Genomic DNA, 16,366 nt, shown 5'->3' with positions numbered 1-16,366 from the left:
CAGGTGTACAAAACAAGGTAATACTTAGACGTTCATCATTTATATCCCTCATACTGTGAACCTCCCTCCCCCCATCCACTATCCCTCCGACCTCACACTGAACCATCACATTATATATATAAAATTATAGTTGGCATTCATTAATGTTTAGCTTCTGATGTACAATGCCATGATCAGGTATCCACAGTATCCCTGAGGTGGTCTCCCAAATAGGACGCATGTCCATCGGATACCCAACAAAATCTTTACAACATTATAGAATACCTTCCCCAAATTAATTTTCAAAAGAAAAACCCTGAGGCCATCTTGTGGTTACCAGCTGCTTCCAAATCCCTTCACCTTTCCCCTTATCCCCAACCCCCTCCCACACACCCATCTAACCACTCTCGGTTTTTTCTCTGCGTCCCCAAAACTGACTCTGATTAGTTCATTCACATAGTCTTCAGAATTCAGAAACCTTTAAAACAATGGACTTAAATGTGGTTTTGTCGGGGAGTTAATATATGGATTCAAATATGGTGAATTAGCATCTTCTTTCAACTAGACCTGGGCATATTTGATACTGCAACCCTAATAAGAACGCCAAGCTCTTTGTCGTTTTAATACATCAGTCTGGAAGACACCCTGTCTCACAAACACTTCTACAAATAGATATAAATTTGAAATAAAATGGCTCCATGCCCAAAGCTTTTACTTTCACAGGTCAGGGAGACTTTTATAGTGTTCATTAGCTCTTTCTCATAATAAAAGTCTAGGGGAGCTAATTTCCAGGGCTGTTTTCATATCCTGGAATTCTCCAATTGTTTCAAAGATTATTGGGAAAATAATACAAAAAATATTTTAAATCAATTCCAATTTTAAAGGCATGTGCCATACATTTTTAAGAAAAGAGAATGAGGGTGCCAAAAAATGTATACACATTTTAAGAAAGGAAAAAAAACTGTATTAAAATTATGCTGATGGTAACCACTTTGAGCACCTCATGTAATTGCAGAAGTCAAACGTGACTTGTATTCATCTTTTGTTATCAGTATCTGAGGTCTGACAATTAAGTTCATGAACTCATCATAGAAAAAGTTCTATATACCTCACTGCTGAATATCACTACAGTCACCTTCAAAGTACTCCCCTTGGGAAGCTATGCACCCCAACGCCAGTGCCTAGTCCACCCTTCAAAGCAGTTTTGGAACTCTTTTTATGGAATGGCCATCAGAGCTGTCATCATATTACCCTTGATGTCCTGAATTTCATCAAAATATCTTCCTTTCAATATTTCCTTTATCTTCGAGTTAAGAAAGAAGTCATTGGGGCCCAGATCAGGTGAGTAGGGAGGGTGTTCCAATACAGTTATTTGTTTACTGGCTGAAAACTCCCTCACAGACAGTGCTGTGTAAGCTGGTGCATTGTCATGATGCAAGAGCCATGAATTGTTGGAGAAAAGTTCAGGTCATCTAACTTTTTCATGCAGCCTTTTCAGCACTTCCAAATAGTAAACTTGGTTAACTGTCCAGTTGGTACAAATCATAATGAATAATCCATCTGATATTAGAAAAAGTTAGCAGCATCATTGCAACAAGTTCGCGAACTCAATTGTCAGACTTCATACAATGAATTGGGAAGTGTTTCCTTCTATTTTGGGGAGAATTTGTGAAGAATTGATGTTAATCCTTTTTTTTAAAAGTTTGATGGAATTAATTAGTGAAGCCATATGGTCCTGAGTTTTTCTTTGTGGAAAGCTTTTTTTTAAAAAATTAGTTTCAGGTAATATCTAGACATTTACACCCCTTACCAAGTGATAACTCCCCTCCCCCAATCTACTACCCCTCTGACATCGTATATAGCTGTTACAATTCCATTGACTCTATTCCCTATGCTGTACTCCATATCCCATAATTATATATATATATATATGTATGTGTATATATATATATATATATATATATATATATATATATATATATATATATATATTTACAGTTGACATTCAATATTATTCAGCTTCAGTTTCAGGTGTGCAGCAGGAAAGTTTTTTGATTGCTAATTCAGTCTCTTTACCCATTACAAATATATTCAGATTTTCTATTGCTTCTTGAGTCAGTTTCAGCAGTGTGTGCCTTTCTAGGAATGTGTTTATTTCATCTAAATTGTTGACCTAGAGTTGTTCATAGTTTCTTCTATAATCTTTAAAAAAACTTTTTAAAAAGATGATCTTTCATTCCTGATAAATTGAGTCTTCTCTCTTTTTTTTCTTGATTGGTCTAGCTAAAGTTTTGTCAGCTTTGTTGACCTTTTCAAAAAAAACAACTTTTAGTTTCATTAATTTTCTTTATTGTTTTTCTATTCTTTATTTCATCTATCTCCACTCTAATCTTCGTTATTTCCTTCTTTCTGCTTGTTGAGGGTTTAGTTCACTCTTCTTTTCCTAGTTTCTTAAGGAGAAAGGTTCAGTTATTGATTTGAAATCTTTCTTTTTTAATATAGGTGTTTGGAGCTATAGATGTCTCTCTAAATACTGTTTTCACTGCATCCTTTAAGTTTAGGCATGTTGTCCTTTTATTTTCATTCATCTGACAATATTTTCTAATTTTCCTATGATTTATCCTTTTATGTATTGGTTATTTAGGTAAGTATTGTTTAATTTCCACATATTTATGAATTTCCCAAATTTTCTTCTGTTGTGGATTTCTAATTTCATCGACTGTGGTCAAAGAATCACAGTCTGTGGTCAGACTACTGTGGTCTGTATATAATTTCAATCCTTTAAATTTTATTGAGACTTGTGTTATGGCATAGCATATTCTCTACCCTGGAGAATATTCCTTGTGTCCTGGAGAAGAACATATTCTTTACTGTTTTGAGGTGGAGTTTTCTGTAGATGCTCTTTAAGTCTAGTTGATATAGAATGTTGTTCAAATCTTCTGTTTGCTCATGGATCATCTGTCTAGTTGTTCTATCTACTATTGAAAGTTGGGTATTGAAGTCTCCAATGATTGTTGTTAAATTGTTTACTTCTTCCTTCAATTCTTGTCGCATCCAGCGCAACACGGGCTGTGAGAGAACGAGAAGGGGCGGCAAAGGGTTAAGAAAGAAACAGAAGTCAAGAAAGTTTTGAAACAGGGGCCAAGGGTCTCACAGCCTCAAAGGACTGAGAGCCCCGAATTGGGCCGCCTTGTGGCTTTCATTGATGCACATACAAGGAAGTGGCATTGTTTTTACTACGGTCTGTGAGTCCCATACACCATGCCAGAAAACTGGTTCAAACCAATCACCCTTGCCTGCTGAAAGTCCCATGATGTATAAATAATTACTGTTTGTACCTCCCCAGGGGACAAAACCTTTATGTTGAAAACTTACTGAGATGGAGAACTGATGTTAGCACATCTAGAATCACTTCCCAAGCAGGTTGTGGGAAGGAATACAGCCACAGAGGCAGAAGCTCTCCTTAGATGGGGGAAGCTGGGGGGCTGTGCCCACCTCTATCAACCCTGTGAATTCTCCTAGTGGTCCCCACATGACTGTGCCTGTCTTAGGTTGTTCCTTTCTTGAGGAATCTTACCCGTCATTGGCTAGCTAGCCATCCTTTGGGGCCAAACAAGGAGATGGCATAAAGATGAAGCAATGTCCCTGAAAGGAATAGTCTCACAGACTCTTCTTTCTTTTTAGGGGTAGGTACAAGGGGACAGACAGGCATGCGGCTGTGTGACAACAAATTCTGTCAGTTTTTTGCATCACGTATTTCAGGGCTCTGTTGTTAGATGCACATATGGGATACATTCTTTTTTTTCAGTTAAAGTTTATTGGGGTGACAATTGTCAGTGAAGTTATGTAGATTTCAGGTGCACAATTCTGTATTACATCATCTATAAATCACATTGTGTGTTCACCACCCAGAGTCAGTTCTCCTTCCATCACCATATATTTGATCCGTCTTACCCTCATGGGATATATTCTTGAAAATTGCTCACCTCTCATCCATGCCCAAGTAATAAGAGAATGTATTCAGATCTCAGGAATAGATTTAACCAGGTCTCTTCATGATAGTCTTGAGGATAAGGTGGAAAAAATACTGATTATTGGATGATATAATTTGGTGGGTTTATAATAAGATGAATGATTGTACTCTAAAAGTGCTAATTAGTGGGTTTATATCAATCTGAAGGGCTCTGTCCTTCAGCACATCCTGTTCAAATTTTTAATCAATGATTTAGGTAAAGATACAAACTGTTTGTATATTAAATCTGTGGATGACAAGAGCTGAGAGCAACAGAAAATATAATGGCTGCCAGAATTAGGATAAGAAACCATCTTTAAAAATTGTTAACATGGGCTGGCTCTAACAAGATGCAATTAAGAAGGGCTAGATGTATTTACACAGCATTAAGTGCCATATTGAATATAGTAATAGACTATTATCCTTATCTCTCCCAATGAATAGCATTAGTACAAGACAGGAGTAAAAAGTTGAGCAGCAGCACATGAGAAAAACAGCTAGGAGGAATAATTAATAATGATCTCCTTGTGCCTAGCCCAGACCCTGGCAATAACTACTTGAAGAAGGTAAAAAGAAAGGGAAGGTGGGAAGAAGGGAGGGAAGAAGTGAAGAGAGTTTGGTGTAGCTGCAAAGGAAGTTAATGTAATTTTAGGTTGAGTTAGCAGGAATTGATTATCTCAAGAAAATTCCAGAGCAATGAAGTTACTGGGGAGAGTAGTAGTTGGAAAATGGTGGACTCCTTGAGACCCAAAACTTACCTCATCTTCCTTCTATGTGCCAGGACATAGGCTGTCAATAGATCTCACGCTGGTGGAAAAAGCACCTGATGGTCAAAAATTTACTCTGTGGTCTTCCAAACACACCTAAAACGATACACTTTAAGAAAGAAATAAACAAACAGAGTCAATGGAATTGTAATAGATATATAAGATGCGAGAGGGGCAATAGATTGGAGGAGGGGCTTATCACTTTGTGAGGGGTGAAATGTCTAAAAAAACAAAAACAAACAAAAAAAGAAACAAACAAATTAGAGTTTGCTCTGAGGTCAGTGCTCAAAAACCGAAGAATCATCCTAGACTCTTCCCTCATGACCCACATAGTCCTGTCCATTCCACGTTTTTCTTCCGATTGCAATTGAAACTTGAATGATTACAATAGCCTTCTCTCTGCTCTTCCTTTCTATGTTTTAGTCCCAAATCCAATCCACTCTCCTCACTAGTGTCAGAGTACTCTTTAAAAAGGCAATTCTATCTCCAGTAACTTTTTTGTTTACAACGTTTTACTGAAAGCCTACACTGTCAGTAACTCCTGTGCAGCCTTCCTCCTCCTCCTCTCCTCTATCACTGGCAGCCCACCCCCCATTCGTCCCATAATAAGATTTAGCCCTTCTCTGCCTCTCCCTCTATCAAGGGACTCTTCTCTGAAAGAATAACATTTCCTAGGCCTCCTTCACTGAATTATTCATCTTCGCTGCCTGGGCATGACAAGACTTCTCATTTAAAGCCCTGGTGGGAGTGACCTACCTGGCCCCAACACCCACAGCTAGCCAGAGAGAAAGCCAAGGAGAGAAAGAGGTGCGGAGCAGGGGTGGGAGGTTTTACCGAAGGGCCTGTGAGAGTGAGACCCTGAGACCCAGGTGGCAGGAGGGTGATGGGACATGTGGAGGCTCTTCACCGCAGGGTGACCACAGTGCTGGTCAGCTGTGTCATCTTCCTCAAAAGCTTTGGACAAACAGCGAAGGCCTGATTCCGCCATGCTTCCCAGCCCTAGACTTCCAGTGCTGAGCAAAGAAAATCCAGTTATGGGATTGAAGAGATATCAGCCTCTGTCTAGGCCACTGGTGTCAAGACAGAGGGATTGTAATGGTGGCAGTAAATCTTCTATTTTTGAGATCTCTGGTATAATTCAAATTAACAAGTTCAATTTAGCTTGGGAATTTTTGAAAGCTTTATTTTCTTTGCCTCTTAATGATTCTCCTTCCTATACATTTACTATGCAGTTTCAGTGCTTCTATTTACTTGGTCCCAGCACTGGCCCTGGGACTTGGGACAGGTTTTGCATCTGTATGGGATCCACTCTTCTGGCTCCAACTGAAATCTACATATCATAAGCAAAGGTTGTGATAACCAGCTTTACCGCACCTTCTCCCACCCTCAACTACAGGAAAACATAAAACTGGAGACCCATAAAAGACTAGACGCAGTAGTTTGCAGTCGTTTCCAGCAGACTCTGTCCAGCCGATCCTCCTCTTACTTTAGCAAATCTTCTATATTTCTATCTGACTTGTGAATTCTTTCACTGCCCATGAGAGAGCAGACTCAACATTTGGTGGCCCATAGGAGGAACAGCTGTCCCCTGCCTCTATCCTCTCTGAGGCCTACTCTCCAACATGTGGTGCAGTTGGCAGCGCAAGCTCATCCAGAGCAAATACACATGCTAGTAGGTCTCCTTCCTCTCCCTTCCATAAGTCTCTCACGAATGCCCTGCTGGTTAGGTGGGTGTCATACTGGGTCTCTAGTCCCGCTCCCCGCATAAGAACGCAGGATATGGTGAGGCCAAAAAGGAACACCCACGGAGCCATAGGTAGGGGAGTCATACCACTATAGTCTCGCTGGCGACTGGGTTGGAGACTCAGGAAGCAGGAGCCACATGATCTGCAACACGCCGTCCACTCATCTCTGCCAACCAACCTCACTAGCTAACTGTAATCCGCCTCTCTGCGATCTGAGATCCACACTCCGCCATGCCATGCCTTGCTAGCTTAGCCATGGCAGTTATATCAGTGGCTAATGGCTAACCGGTAACAGCTGATGTCCAACTAGTCACAGCTGATGGCCGTCTACTACCTGAGCCAGTACCTTTCTATGTGAGGCCGAGAGCTGGAAACTGGTCTCTGGGGCTCTGTCCCCACAGTGGGAACTGAAGGTTCTTGGCTGGGGCTATTCTCCAGTGGGACTGAAAGCCCGACCTACTCTCCAAAGGGGACTCCCAAGGCTGAATGGTATTAAGACTCCCCTTTTATTCTCTCTTGCTCCCTATCTCCTCTACTTTTGCCTTTTACTTCATCTTCTGGGGAAACAGCTCCAGTGACTCGCCTGGTCATCTGTCGGTAAGTGGATATGCCTGGGGACATCCGTGGGGCACCGGGAATTCCACCAGCCAGTCCACGACCCACGACCTTAGCACAGGGGACACCTCAGTAGCTAATGATCAGTCAGTTTCTCATTTGTTCCCTCTTGGATTTGCAGTAAAGCACCAGTTAAGTCCGTAACCCAGAGTGGGAGTAACCCTTCGGAGACTCAGCTGGACTCTCCTCGATCTTCTACCCAGCTATCATGAACCACTGGCCCCGCAGTCATGGGAGGTGTCCCATCTATTCCCCAAGACTCTTCTCTCAGCTGTCTTCTAATTCGACCACACTTCTCTAACAATCTTTTTCTGTAACATTGCCTGGCCACAGTATACGCTAAATGATCAGGAGGTCTGGCCAGCCAACAGAACTCTTAACTTTAACACCATGCAACTAGGCTTCCTCTGCCAGTGGCTACAAAAATGGTCCGAGGTCCCCTATGTCCAAGCTTTAAGGGTCCTAAGTCAAGATCTGGACCCCCAGAAACAATGCTGCATGTGCTTGGCTAAATTTCCTCCATCCACCTCCCCTGACCTCCTTTATCCTCTTATCCCATAGTCCCCCATGGCAGAGACAGCCTCTGGAGTTTCCTCCTCCCTAGGCTTTGGCACCCCCTCCTTCCTCTCCCTTCCATTCTTCAGCCCCATCCCTTTCCCAGTCTCTCGTGACCCTTTCCCCTTACTCCTCTGGTCCTGTTCTGAGTCCTGCAGGGACCACCCACAGTGGGATTCATTGTAAAGGAGATGGCCTTTGGACTGGAGTCACCATCCTCCCAGAGTGCTAGCATTCTGAATAAGCCTTTTAAAATCATGTTACCTCTGTTGCAGAATTTGTCAAGAAAGTAGCTTGGATAATTGACTTTGGGATCTCATAGAGTTAAGAACTAATAGGAGGTAACTAAAACACGGTTTTAAGTGAAACTTTTCAGTAAGAATCACATATTGTGGATGCTTAGATGTGATTCTTCAGCATCTGCTGGTAACTTAAGATTTCAGTTTTGCTAAGTTATGTTAAATGATAAAAATTATTGAATATCTAGGTATTTTAAAACAATGAAATACTGAAATATTAATTATTAGATAGGTCTAAGTTCATTTATTTCTGGCTTCTTGTCACAGGAACGTTAACAGGTAAATTAAGATCTGCTAATGAATATATTTTATATTTTATTACAAAGCCTATGCTTTTGAAGTTTGCAAAATATATTCCTGGATTTGCCAATGGAAGTGCTAATTGCTTGCTTTTGGTTGTCAGTAAAAAATTAAAGTTCTGAAGGTTATGGATTCTAATATGAAAGGAAATGCTAAATATTACTAATTAAGTAAATTTGAATATCAAAAGTAAGCTCATAGAGTTGAGTGTTTTCTCTGCTAAACAGGACAAATTTCTTAGACTATTGGTTTGCTGCTGATATTATAAAAGTTTTCTACCTAAAAATCAAAGATTACATGTGTCATAATTTCTGTTTTATGTTGTCCTAATCTGGTCCTTGGTTACTGAAGAAAACTAAATCTTCACAATAGTAAGAACTAAATTCTGCTAATAATTATGCAAACTTCTGTATTTTGAGACTACTGGAGTTCATATGCCTTTCTCATGTCAGATAAAAGCCAGTGTAAAGGATGATGTAGCTGTTTTTACCAAAAACCTAGATAAATTTAGGGTAAATTCATTAAGCTTGGCCTATTATTTTCTCTAACCTGGCAAGATATGATAGTAATTTTGACCCATTGTTGCATCTTAATGAAAAGGCACAGATCCTAGAGAAGGCCAGGGAATTTTTTTTTAATTAAATTTATTGGGGTGACAATTGTTAGTAAATTTACATAGATTTCAGGTATACAATTCTGTATTACATCGTCTATAAATCCCATTGTGTGTTCACCACCTAGAGTCAGTTCTCCTTCCATCACCATATATTTGATCCCCTTTACCCTCATCACCCACCCCCCACCCCCTTACCCTCTGGTAACCACTAAATTATTGTCTGTGTTTATGAGTTTTTGTTTCTCATTTGTTTGTCTTGTTCTTTTTGGTTTGTTACAACATCTTTTACACCCCTGACAGGGAAGAGGAGGAAAGAAAAGAACAGTGAGACCGGGCAAGGCCAGAGACAATCTAGACTTTTAGCTGTAATTAACAGACAGGCTGATGACCTCAGGGTACCCCAGAAACCCCAGGAGGGACACAGCAGGATGCTCAAGCCCAGACCACTGGAGTAAGGAGTGGTGTGGGGACAGAGCCCCAGAGAGCAGTTTCCAGGCTCTCGGCCTCACGTGGAAAGGTGCTGGCTCGGGTAGTAGATGGCCATCAGCTGTGACTAGTTGGCCGTCAGCTGTCACCAGTTAGCTATTAGCCACTGGTATAACTGCCGTGGCTGAGCTAGCAAGTGTGGATTGCAGTTAGCAGTGCGGACGGTGGTTAGCACGGCACATTGCAGTTAGAATGGGGGATTGCAGTTAGCAAGTGAGGTTGGGAGGCAAAGAAGTGGATGGCAGGTTGCTGTTCATATGGCTCCTGCTTCCTGTATCTCCAACCCAGCCGCCAGCGAGAATACAGTGGTATGACTCCCCTATCTATGGCTCCGTGGGTGTTCCTTTTTGGCCTAGCCATATCTTCTTATGCAGAGACCCCACATGACACCCTGCGTGACAAGTGTCCTATTCCTCCAAAGCAGCTGTGCCCCTTGTGCAAAGTAAAAGGGCACTGGAGAAGGGATTATACCCTGCTCTGAAGGAAGCAAAGACCAACTCCTTCTCCATAAATGGCTGTGACTGACTAACGGGCCTGAAGTTCCCAGTGGCTCCCAAGCTGTTCTCATCACGAGCAAAACTGTAGGTGACCCTTGATGTGGCAGGTAAGCCTATTAATTAGCCATTTATTCTTTCTTGACCACTCCTGAAACCTGCTTGGTTGTAAAGATAGAGTCCCTTGAAAAGGACTCTGGGAAAGCTTGGTGTGGTAACAGACCCAGGAGTGCAGTTTCCAGGCTTTTGGCCTCACGTGGAAAGGTGCTGGCTCAGGTAGTAAATGGCCATCAACTGTGATTGGATGGCCATCAGCTATGGCTAGTTGGCCGTCAGCTGTAACCAGTGAGCCGTTGGCCACTAATATAACTGCCGTGGCTACGCTAGCAGAAAATGGGGGCTAGCAAGAAGATGGTAGCTGAGCTAGCAAGAGCGGATTGCAGAGAGGCGGATGCCGCCAGTGAGAATATCGTGGTATGACTCCTCCATTTATGGCTCCCTGGGTGTTCCTTTTTGGCCTCACCATGTCCTGCATTCTTATGTGGGGCGTGGGACCAGAGACCCCACATGACTCCCTGCATGACACTGTGGCATAACCAAAAACCTGTTCTTCAGCAACACCATTGCCATGTCTATTGCTATGGTCACTGGTCACCTGCCTGTACACTGCGCACCCCCACTCTCACCACAGTCCGGTCCTCCACATCACTGGAGTAATCATTCTATAACACAAATTTGAGCTTTGACTCCTTTGCTGAAAACCCCTTCTTCATTGTCTGTTATTTTCAAAATACATTCAGAGTCCTCAGTAGAGTTTAAATAGTTTTTTGTGCTTTTGATTCTGTCTCAACTTCTGCTCCTGCGTTTCCCATTTATCCTCCTCATCTCTACACTTCGATTAGTGCCTGGTACAGGGTAGACACTGGAGAGATATTTATTTATTACTATGAAAATGAAGGGCGTAAACATGTCAATTTCATGGAGGGACCAGGGCATATTTCAAGTCATGAAAGTAATATCTATGAGAGACAGAGTTATCTTCAAATATTGGAAGGTTTGTGTCATGTGAAACATGTTCTGAATGGCCCTAGGACCAATTATTGGAAGTCATAAGAAGTCAGAATTTGACTCCATATAAGGAAGCATGTGCCATCTTTGTAAAAATATAATCATCTTCATTGTAAAATGGCAAGTTCCCTGTCACCTGCAGTATTCCAGCATTGATTCTATGACCACTTGGCAGGCAGTTGGTGAAAGTACTCAAGCATGGGGTGGAATTTGGAAGAAATAACCTACCATTCTTGAAATAGGATTCTGTGGGGGAAATAAAGATGAAGGGGAGAAGGATAGAAAATGAACTCTGCATTACAGGGAAGTAGAGTATTGTGGTTTGTGTTACCATACACACCATACTTATGTACATCATATATGGAATACCTGTTTTCCATACTATGGAACAGACGAAACAATATCCCTTGTTTTAATCTTTGATGACCCAGTAAGTAATTTAGCCTCTTACAACGTCTATGGGTCATCCACACAAACATTAATTCTCATTATAATATTGAAGTGTGGAAATGCCAGTTGAGAAAAATCTCTGCCAGAATGTTAGATAAATCGGCTTTTACTATTGTAACTAAAGTATTGTAGAGAAAAACAATAAAAAAGTGCATCATGCTGAGAGACAACTCTCCAGCTCAATTTAGTATGTTACAAATTTTTTTTCATTAGGACAAAGCCATGATTGTCTAAAGAATAATGCTACAGATCAGAAAGCTCATTTGGCTAAGATATAGCTAATAACAAAAGCTAACAACTGCTACATAATCAAACAGCAATTTTCACAATTGCCAATAACTGTTTTTCTTACTGTATCTCTACATGAAGTAAAGAGGAGAATGTGGAATTGAGGAACAGTGTTTTGAAACTCTTTATCAGGTATGTCTTTCTTTGTTTTCTTTATTAGGGACACTTAGATTTTACTCATTTGGATAATTTTAAATCAGACTTTTAAAGATGGAGTAGTAACAAAAGGCAACATCTCTGATTTCAACAATTTTCAGTAGCTTTTGTTTACTCAATAAGGCAAGGGCTATTGGGGAGACACATTGCAGTAGTTCCTAGGGTTACTTCCTTGGGTGGAATAATAAGGCAATGACTGATTTTAATGAAATTTCTCCCAGGCAAGAGCTACTTGCTTCTTCCCTTTCCACTGTCTGAAGTCTAAACACTGTTCTACTTAGAACCTTACTTTTCTTGTCTATGCCTCTCTGGTTTCATTCCTTCCTCATCCCTATGTCTTCTGCATCTCCTAAATTACATAAAGTGGATAAATTCTGAGGAATCTATTGTACAGCATGGTGACTAGAGTTTACAATACCATGTTGTATATTTGAAAGTTGCTAAGAAGATAGAACTTTAATATTCTCACCATAACAACAACAACAACAAAATGATAATTATGGGAGGAGAAGGATGTGTTAACCAACCTTACTGTAGTAAACATTACAAAATATATATGTGTGTCAAGTCATTACATTGTACACTTTAAACTTACATAACGTTATATGCCAATTATATCTCAAGGAAGCTGGAAAAAATTGAAAAACAAAGTCCTAGCCCCAGAATACGAGGTGTGTTGAAAATAGCACTGGACTGAGAAGCAGGAGATGAGCGCTCTAAAGCCTGATCTGTCACTGGCTAGTTGCGTGGGTCTTCAGGAATTTGCTTAACTTTTCTGTTCCCCAGTTTTAGTATCTGTAAAAAGAAGGGATTGAATAATATTCTTAGAGTTGGTTCCAAAATTTAAGCTAAAGTAATACACACATCACCATGCTTTCTGTACCTCAACTCTAACCGGGAATTATCTTCCATTTTTCAAAATTCCTCTAAGAAACTTGTTTGTTTTTAAGCGGGTCTTTGAATCTATTAAATACTACAATCCTTTGCCAGCTATGTCACAAGAATCTGCACTGTGAAGTTCTTTTTAATAATTTTTAATCTCTGAGCACATCCAAAATTCAATATAGATAATGTAGTAATAGGCAAGAGAAGTGAAAAAATCTACTCTGGAATCTATTTTCATTCTTAATATGAAATAAATATGCTAATACTAGATAGTCATGTCATCTGCAAAGAGTGACAATTTAACTTCTTCATTCCCAATTTGGATGCCTTTTATTTCTTTCTCTTGCCTGATGGCTCTGGCAAGGACTTCCAACACTATGTTGAAAACCAGAGGTGATAGGGGACAGCCCTGTCGTGTTCCTGAATGTAGAGCAAAGGGCTTCAGTTTTCACCATTAATTATGAGATTAGCTGAGGGCTTGTCACATATGGCCTTAATTATGTTAAGGTATTTTCCTTCTATACCTATTTTATTAAATGTTTTAATCATAAATGGATTTTGTATCTTGTCCAATGCTTTTTCTTCTTCAATTGATATAATCATATGAGTTTTGTCCTTTATATTGTTTTTGTGATGTATTACATTGATGGATTTGGAAATGTTGAACCGTCCGTGTGTCCCGGGGATGAACCCCATTTGGTCGTGACGAATAATCTTTTTAATGCACTGTTGTATTCCATTTGCTAGAATTTTGTTTAAGATTTTTGCATCAGTATTCATCAGAGATATTGGTCTGTGGTTTTCTTTTTTTGTGTTGTCCTTACCAGGTTTTGGTATCAGGGTAATGCTAGCTTCATAAAATGAGTTAGGGAGTACTGTCTCTTCTTCAATTTTTTGGAAGAGTTTGAACAGGATTGGTATTAGATCCTGTTTGAAGGTTTGGTAGAATTCACTAGTGAAACCATCTGGTCCAGGACTTTTGCTTTTGGGAAGGTTTTGGATGAGTGATTCAATTTCGTTACTGGTAATCGCTCTGTTTAGATTTTCCAGTTCTTCATGGTTCAGCCTTGGAAGGCTATATGTTTCTAAGAACTTGTCCATTTCTTCTAGGTTATTGAATTTGGTGGCATATATATAGTCCTTCATAGTGTTCTTGCATTATCCTTTGTATTTCTGTGGTGTCCATGATAACTTCCCCTTTTTCATTTCTGATTTTGTTAATTAGTGTCTTCTCTCTTTTTATCTTAGTGAGTCTAGCCAAGGGTTTGTCAATTTTGTTAATCTTTTCAAAGAAGCAGCTCTTTGTCACATTAATTTTTTTTATTGTCGTTTTGTTCTCAATATATTATATTGAGTTCTGCTCTGATTTTTCTTCTGCTGACCTTGTGTTTCACTTGTTCTTCTTTTTCTAGTTCTTTAAGTTGTAACATGAGGTTATTTATTTGTGATTTTTCTTGTTTCTTGAGATAGGCCTGTAATGATATAAATTTCCCTCTTAAAACTGCTTTCGCTCCATCCCAATAATTTTGGTAGGATGTATTTTCATTGTCACTTCTTTCTAAGTATCTTTTGATCTCTCCTCTAAGTTTTTCTTTGACCCAGTCATTCTTTAAATGTATGTCGTTTAATCTCCATGTGTTTGTGTTTTTTCCTGCTTTCTTTTTGCAGTTGATATCCAATTTCAAAGCCTTGTGATCAGAGAATATGCTTGGTATGATTTCAATCTTTTTAAATTTGGTGAGGTTGATTTTATGCCCCAATATATGGTCTATCCTTAAGAATGTTCAATGTACACTCGAAAAGAATGTGTAGTCTGATGTTTTAGGATGAGGTGCTCTATATATGTCAATGATGTCTATTTCATCTAATGTGTCATTTAGGGCTGCAATTTCATTATTTATTTTCTGTTGATGATCTATCCGTAGCTGTCAATGATATGTTTAAATCAGAGGAGTATAATTGTGTTTTGGTCCATTTCTCCCTTTAGTTCTGTTAGTAGTTGCTTGGTATATTTTGGTGCTCCCTGATTGGGGGCATAAATATTGATGATTGTTATGTCTTGTTGTTGTATAATCTCCTTTACCATGATGAAATGTCCATCTTTGTCTCTTGTTACCTTTTACAACCTGAAGTCTGTTACATCTGATATCATTATGGCTACACCTGATTTTCTCTGGGTACCGTTTGCTTGGAGTATCAATTTCCACCCTTTCACTTTGAGTGTATGCTTTTCATTGTAGCTGAGATGGGTCTCTTGGAGACAGCATATGGTTGGGTGTAGTTTTCTGATCCAATCTGCTACTCTGTGCCATTTATTGTTGAATTCAGTCCATTTACATTTAGGGTGATTATTCATACGTGAAGATTTCCTGTCATTCTATCTTTAGTTTTCTGGTATATCTGTGTCTCCATTGTTTCTTTGCCTTTTTGTTGTTGTCTATTATTTCTGTGTGGTGGTATTTATGATGTTTCCCTCTGTTTCTTCTTTTATTACAGTATATATTTCAGTTCTGGATTTTTTTTTTGAGTGGTTACGGTTAAGTTTATTTAAAAGATAGTTTGATATTTAGAGTATTCCATTTTCTTCAGCACTGTTACTTTCTTCATTCTCATATTCCAGTTCAGGCTTCACTCTCCTCCTTTTTATTTTGCCACAAATTGTCCCTCTTGATGGTGGTCGAATAGCCTGCTTTAGTATTTCTTTTAGTGCAGGTCATGTATTAGAAAATTCCCTCAGCTTCTGTATGTCTGCAAAGGTCTTTATTCCTCCTTCATATCTAAAGGATACCTTTGATGGATATATTATTCTTGGCTCATAATTTCTCTCTTTCAATAGTTTGAATATTTGGTTCCACTCCCCCCTGGCTTGTAGAGTTTCTGCTGAAAACTCTGATGATAATCTAATGGGCTTCCTTTGTAGGTTACCGTCTTCTTTTTCCTGGCTTCCTTGAGGATTCTTTCTTTGTCGGAGATTTTAGACAGCTTCAATGCAATGTGCCTTGGAGAAGACCCGTTGGGATTGAGGTAATTAGGTGTTGTATTTGCTTCTTGGATTCGAGGATTCAGTTCTGTCCACAACTTTTGGAAGTTCTCTTCAACAATTTGTTTGATTATATTCTCTGTTCCCTTCTCTCTTTCTTCTCCTTCTCGTATGCCCATTATTATTATTTTTTAATTAATTTTATTGGGGTGACAATTGTTAGTAAATTTACATAGATTTCAGGTGTACAATTCTGTATTACATCGTCTATAAATCCCATTGTGTGTTCACCACCCAGAGTCAGTTCTCCTTCCATCACCATATATTTGATCCCCTTTACCCTCATCACCCACCCCCCACCCCCTTACCCTCTGGTAACCACCAAATATTTGTCTGTGTCTATGAGTTTTTGTTTCTCATTTGTTTGTCTTGTTCTTTTTGGTTTATATACCACATATCAGTGAAATCATAGGGTTCTCTGCTTTTTCTGTCTGACTTATTTCACTTAGCATTATTCTCTCGAGATCCATCCATGTTGTCACAAATGTTCCTATATCATCTTGCCTTAACGCCGAATAGTATTCCATTGTGTATATGTACCACAACTTCTTTTTTTTTTTAATTTATTAGTTTCAGGTGTACAAGACAAGGTAATACTTAGACGTTCATCA

The sequence above is a fragment of the Rhinolophus hipposideros genome, assembly GCF_964194185.1.
Source record: "Rhinolophus hipposideros genome assembly, chromosome: X".
Taxonomy (NCBI): Eukaryota; Metazoa; Chordata; class Mammalia; order Chiroptera; family Rhinolophidae; genus Rhinolophus; species Rhinolophus hipposideros.
The sequence above is the reverse complement of the archived record's forward strand: the minus strand, read 5'-3'. Positions refer to the sequence as shown.